This window comes from Capsicum annuum, chromosome 7 (assembly GCF_002878395.1).
Source record: "Capsicum annuum cultivar UCD-10X-F1 chromosome 7, UCD10Xv1.1, whole genome shotgun sequence".
Classification (NCBI taxonomy): Eukaryota; Viridiplantae; Streptophyta; class Magnoliopsida; order Solanales; family Solanaceae; genus Capsicum; species Capsicum annuum.
Window position 1 is genome coordinate 196,634,876 of NC_061117.1, and position 7,082 is coordinate 196,641,957.

The 7,082-nt window shown below is 32.1% G+C and overlaps 1 long non-coding RNA gene across 1 annotated transcript; it reads right to left on the minus strand.

Moving 5' to 3' along the window:
• Window positions 1–378: 378 nt before the first annotated feature.
• Window positions 379–2,721, minus strand: LOC107878281. Its single transcript, XR_001676801.2, has 2 exons — window positions 2,032–2,721; window positions 379–784 (listed from the first exon to the last, which is right to left on the minus strand). It is a non-coding gene; the product is annotated as an uncharacterized LOC107878281 (long non-coding RNA).
• Between the last annotated feature and the right edge of the window lie 4,361 nt (window positions 2,722–7,082).

Below are 7,082 nucleotides of genomic sequence, written 5' to 3' on the forward strand. Positions count from 1 at the left end.
AATATAAAAGTGTATCAATAGAGCATAGAGACTGCATGTGCCCAATTGGGCCAAATGACTAAAAAAGGAAATTAATTTAGTCGATTAGCTACAACTTGTCCACCTTTTTAAATGTGAGCCATTTTTTTTTTTAAAATGATCAGCCCATGTCCTTTTTCCTCTAAACGAGTGTGCTCACAAATCTATTGAGAATCGAAATTCCTGATTTAAAATTGTTAATGACGATATTTCAAGAAATCTTTAATTTATTTGGAGCGATCTATGGGAAATGATTTTGTTTACATCTTATTGTAATAAAAAAGTTGCTTCATGAGAATTTGAAAGAGACTAACGGGTGGTATTCTAGCCCCCTTCAAATCAATATATTTCTAGAGGGTATAGAGGAATAAATAACAAGCCATCCTACTTGATTCTTATTTAGAATTCACGCACAAACAAATGTTAACAAAGAAAACAATGCGTACTACCTGAATGTTAGCTTAAGATGTACGAGTACATGCATATATGTCAATACAAAGATATGAAATTCTTGAAAGAAGGAGAGGCACGTGAACACTTTGTACTGCCGGACATGAGCATTACTCTGATTGGGACAGAGGTGGAATTTGTTCTCAAACTCCAAGTATGCTCCCGAAGGTTGAGGAAATCCCACTATTTGTTTTGGGAAAGACCTCACTCGCTACGCTCCATAGATGTTCGTACGATTCTTGTGGATTTTGGGTGTGTTTGAATTCAGCCTCTCGTTAGGTCTTCACTGAAGGATTGTCCACCTTCTCAAGCCTCTCTACCATACCCAACGAAAGTGACAACGGATGTACATGTAAAATCAGAGAAAGGAAAGATAAAAGATTTGTAAGAAGCTTCAAGTTTTAGCGTGATGTTAAGTGTAAAGAAAAGAAAATAATAGTGCGAAGAATATTACAGTCCTAAAAGTAATTTAGTACTCTGAGATGCAATAAAAATTTAAATACATAGAAACAAAGTCACCATGTTCTTCAAATCAAAGTTAGTTGTCCAGATATCGAGATCTTTTCACGCAATAAATCGTTTACGTCCATTTAACTATCAAAAATTCAAGCAGTAAAATTGAGGGTAAGACAAACTATAAGAAGGTGGTCATTTGTTCAAGTAAAAGAATCACAAATCACGTATATTTCCAGATTGACCACGAGTCAAGTTATAGAATTTAAAGACACCTCCATGCTCCATATGACTTCGCTTTCCAAAGAAAACACACATTATATGTTCTTTAACATCCAAAGAACAAAAAGAGTTGAAGCTATTGGTTTCATAACGGGATCACCTTAATCAAGCTTCCAACGTGCTTTTTAAACAAAACTTGACGTCGTCTTTATTTAGTTCTTTTAAAAGAATCTTCCAAAGAACAAAAAGAGTTGAAGCTATTGGTTTCATTACGGGATCACCTTAATCAAGCTTCCAACGTGCTTTTTAAACAAAACTTGACGTCGTCTTTATTTAGTTCTTTTAAAAGAATCTTTAGCTTAAAAGAAAATGCATAAAACAACCACACGTACAGGTTCATACTTTAGATAGAGGAAGACGAGATAGCAGAGGGGTATTAAAAATACAAGTCAGATTAATTAGCAGCATGTTCATGTTATGCCATGTCGTGACATTTTCAAGCCATTGTTTCATTAAAGAATACTCATATTTGCACCTGAATATCAAACAAATAAGAGGGGAAAACAAACTGCTAATTTTAAATCGAACCACATTACGGTCAAAACTAACAAGTTTCTTGCAAAACATTATTCATTCCAAATTCGAAGGAGCATGTAAACACAGAGCGATCAAGATTTTGATTTTAGGATCACTAGGAAAATAGAGTTTCAAATGTACCACATAACTTGTTCTCTATACATCCACATATCAAGAATAGTAGACAATCAAGACAAAGATATGCTGCTAATATAAAACAACAACGAAATCAAAACGGAGTTGGAATTCACTTAAACATCCATTCCCGACAAAGAGGGAAAAAATACAAATAAAGACAAGAAGAAATCTCACCTTGTGTTGGGCAGAAACCAAGGGCTCCGATGTCAAGATTTCGGCCACGAATTCGAGTTACTCCCCAAATTCAAACTCAGACCCAAGTGAGATCAATAAAAGAGAAGAAAAAAAACTAGTAATGAACCATGTAACTCTTGCTTGTAAAAGTGTTCACTCGTTTTTCGGTCTCCCCCACCTCAAAAACTTAATTTTGAAATAGATAAACTCGTGGGTATTTGTAGGCAAATCTGGACTTGAAATTCCGGATCTGAAACAAAAAAATTCAAGAATCCAACAGGCAAATCAGAAAAGGATGAAACTAGAATTTAAAAATTGAAAGGGACAAATCACTTCTCGAATTTGGACGATTCTCGGGCTATAATGACGGATTCAAAACCATTTTTTTGTTGTATCACTGATTTGGGACTGATTTTTTTATTTTGAAGGGATTCATGGGTTGGAATGGCTGAAAAGGTAAGGGAATCTCGCAGGGGCTCTGCGGTGGCAGAGCTGAAGCGGCTATGGAGGCTAGGGTTTAAGCTTTTTCCGATCTGGTGAAGGTGGAAGAGAGGTGAAGGAGAAGAGGGGAAGAGGGTAGTTGGTTGCTGTGTATTTTGGGAAGATGATGTGATTGAACGATGGGGCTTTGGAGAAAGAGAAATTGCTTTCTCTGATTTTGGGTTTGGCCATAAAAATTGTGTTTTTGTAACTTTTCAAAAGTGTTTTTTAAATTTAATTTAATATCTCAAATTTTTAAAAATTATTAAAATTGCCTAATTAATTTATCTACGGATTATAATCATGAATGAAATTTTTTTTACATCAATGATGAAAAAGGTTCTGAGCTTAAAAATAAAAATATATTTACAAATAATAAAAATATATCGCTCTTTTAGCTTAAAAAACTTTATTTATTATTCAAAATATCTTTTACCGAGAAGAAATATCTTTAAAAAATGTGTCCGAACTTGATTTATTGTTCATAAAATATCTCTTTCTTTCCGAATTTGCTTCAAAACTCATCTAAATCATTTAAGGACTTTTTGTGTAATATTAAAAAAATTGAGGTTATAGCCAATAAAAAAAACCTTGAAATTGGAGTTGAAAAAAAGTAAAAACAACAAAAAGTTGTTTTCATTTTTTTTAACAAAAATATTGAAATGTTTTTGGAATATCTATGACTAAACACCATGAATTCTATAAAGTGAAATTTTTTTCCCAAAAAAAGTAAATTATATCTATAGCCAAACGACCTCTTAGGAAGTCCAAAGATGTTTAGTACTTATAATGTTGACCATGATCTGGATAGTCTGATTGTTTGATCATGGTTCAGATTTAGAAAGATGTATATAATAAAAGAATGATTAATATATATATATATATTAGTTACGAGTAGCCCGTATAATGTACGGATCCAATATTTATATTAAATTAATATTATAATGGTAATTAAATTATAATATTTATTTATTTTAAAAAGATTTGTTTTTCTTTTTCTTTTTAAAGAAAATAATTACTTAAGTCTCAATTTAAGTGACACAATGCTTACATGGTCAAAAGAATTAATTAGGAGTGACATAGTAAAATCATCATTGAAACAACGAAGCAAACATATCTTAAATGACTTATAATAACTAATTAAAAGTGATAAAATTTATTTATGACAAAATAGTTCGGTGGGCCCTTGTACCTGGTGTGGTTGATAAAGTAGATACTTCTACTTAGCCCTTTGTCACCGGAACCTTCAACCCATCAAAATTCAATATTTTAAACCCTTTAGACCATGTGTGTGTCTCACTCTCCTTTAAAAAGCTCCACGTCTGCTCCATGTTATATCCACGTCGTATAAATCATGCCATGTCATAATATCTTCATTAATTAATTTTTAAAATTATTAATTAATAATATTAAATAAAAAATAAGCAAAAATAAAATAATAAATTAAAAATTACAATTCAAAATAAAAAATATCGTAATTTACATTACAAAATAAAAAATTTCAACAACGAAGATGGAATTTTAACCCAAAATTTCACTATATATCATATAATCAAAAACTTTAACAAAAAAAAAATTCATCTCCACCATTATTTAACAAAATTCATCTATACCAATTAAATAAATAACAAAATAATAAATTAAAAATTTATTTTTAAAATAAAATTCATCTTTATTATTATTTAAAAATTTAAAAGAATAATTAATATAACTTAATTGTAATAATATATTAATTATCATAATAATTAAAATGGTGGTGGGGAGGGGGGTTGTTTTGGCTGATGTAGGTGGATGGCGTGGGGGGTCCGGTTGAGGGTGGTGGATAGTGTGGGGGGATGGGGAGGGTAGTGGATGGCGTGGGGGGATGGAGGAAGGTGGTAGACGACGTGGGGGATGGGAGAAGGTGGTGGATGATGTGGGGGTGGGGGTAGGGGTGGACGGCGTGGTGAGACATGGGGTGGTGGTGTGGGGGGGGGGGAGAGAGATTTTAGTTTTTTTTTTAATTTACTATTTTTTTAAATATTATAAATATTTTTTAATTTAATCATGCACCCAAAAAAAGTGCATGTTACACGCGTTTTGCCAAATCATCAAGTTAATACACATAACCAAATAAGGATTTTAAAAATTGGTTTTAAATAGGTTCAAGGGTTTAGATGACAAATGTATAAGTAGAAATATCCACTTTACAAAACAGACCAAGTACAAGGATCCACGGAGCTATTTTTCCTTTATTTATTTATTCATTTCAAAAATATTTTGTTTTTCTTTTTTTCCTTTAAAGAAAATAATTACTCAAGTCTCAATTAAGTGACACAATGCTTAAATGATCATAATAATTAATTAGGAGTGACATAGTAAAATCACGATTGCAACAACAAAAATATTTTAGACGACTTATAATAACTAATTAGAAGTGATATAACAAAATTACTATACAAAAATACTTGTGGAAAAAAATCAAATGGGCCTCATATAAAACGTCAAGTAAATTTAATATTAAATATTATTTATTTTTTAATACTTAAATGACTTTATAATAATATTTTAATATTAATTATTTAGTATTTAGATGACTTATAGTAATTAACTATGGGTGATATAGTCAAATTATGGGTGAAGCAGTTGAAGCAGACATGTCATAAATATCTATTTTACTTTTTTTATTAAGTATAATTATTTTTCCAATACATAAATAACTTATAATAATTAATTAGAGATAATATAATAAAATCATGGAGGAAACAACTGATAAAGCAGGCATGTTGACGGAGAGCTCCCTGCTTCTCCTCCGATTTTCTCTTATTAGTAAGTTTAAAAGATTATGACCGAGCTTCGGTTTCTGAGCTTCCTACATATCTCGGGTTTCACAAGAAATCAGGTAATTTGTAGTTCAAATCATTGCGAATTTTGATCAACCTCAAAATTTTCTCAAGTGTAGAATTAAGGTAACACTAAATTCTTTCGAAGGTGATTGCGAAGATTTTAGCATGAATGGAGTGAATATTGCTGTGTTTATATCCTTGAATTAGTTTCTTTGAGATAGCTGGGAATGAGAGGACGTTAGACAATAATATCTGTTGAGGATTTCAAAAGGAAAAGATCAAAGACTTTCAAAAACTGCCCCAATGTCGGATTAAGATGGTAGTGAGCGATTACGCTAAGAGTTATAAAAGCAGAAAAATAGAGTCAAGTTGAGTTTCTTCGCTGGAATCATTGACATTGCTAGGGATGCTTGACATTTCGCTAGCTTGCTTCAATTTGCTGCTAAGATATAGTTCCACGTTGTGATATATGTCTTGTTGTCGCTAAATGTATTTCCTATCAAGAATAAAATTCATGGTAAAATCACCAATTGAATAAAAAATATGAAATATATAAGAAAAAGAAAAGTAAGGTTAAGGTATAGCCACTCGACCAATGCAGGTGTTGTAATGAAGTATCTGATTGTCTTCGAAAACTATAATGTTGAATGAAGCCTTCACTTTTCTTTGGGACTCAATGATGATTGTTGTCTCTGGTTGTCTTCAGAGAGTGCATGACTCTTGATGTCTCTAGTTGTTTTTGAAGACTTGATGATGTCTATAAGATTTAAGGTAAAGTCATTAAAGTAGGTAAAGTAGAGAGTAAAGTAAGAGTGCGCCGCTTGGCTAATGCAAATAATGTAATGAAGTTTCCGGATGTCTTCGAAAACTTTAATATTGAGCGAGGCCGTTGTTTTTCTTCAGGGACTCGATGATGTGTCTAGTTGTCTTCGCAGAGTTAATGATGCATAACGTCTCTAGTTGTCTTTGAAGACTTGATGATGATGGCGTCTCTGATTGTCTTTGAGGACACGATGTCGATTATTGTGAAATCGTCCTGTTGTCTTTGGGGACATCACGATGAATGAGTCTCCGGTTCTCTTTAGAGACTAGTGTTGATTGTTATAAATCCTGAAAAGAAACTTTAGAGTAAAGTTATTGAATAAAGTTATGAAGTTGGAGTAAAGTAGATGACAAATGACAAATAAAGTCGTGCGACTTATGATGAAAGAGTCATATGGCCAAATGATATAACTACCTGTCTTCGAAGGCCTGATGTTGGTTCCTGCAAAAATTCAAGGCAAAATTATTAAGTGGATAAAGTGAATTATAAAAGAAAATAGTAGAGTAAAGAACAAAATAAGTGGAGTCGCTCGTCTGTAGATGGCAATATTGATTGGTTAAGTGTCGCCCTCTGATCTTCGACATTTATCCTTGATGAGAAATTCTTCATAGGGGCCAAATGAAGTTTTTGTCCATGATTGGTAGCCTTGACATTAACTTAGCCTTGTCATGTTGTATATTTGCTGTCCCTACACTAGAATAAAAATTTTTAGTTGGGAGGGGATGTTGATTCGTGTTGACTCGAAGCTTGGCTTTGTTGACTCTCCATTCATCTTGTCTGTTTAGACCTTGTGATCTGCATTTGGACTTGGCAAATGAAAAAATAGTGAAAGTTGTGAGAAAAATATTTAAAGGATATATATATATATATATATATATATATTTATAAGATATGTGTAGTTTTCAAAACTTTTGTCAATTTTA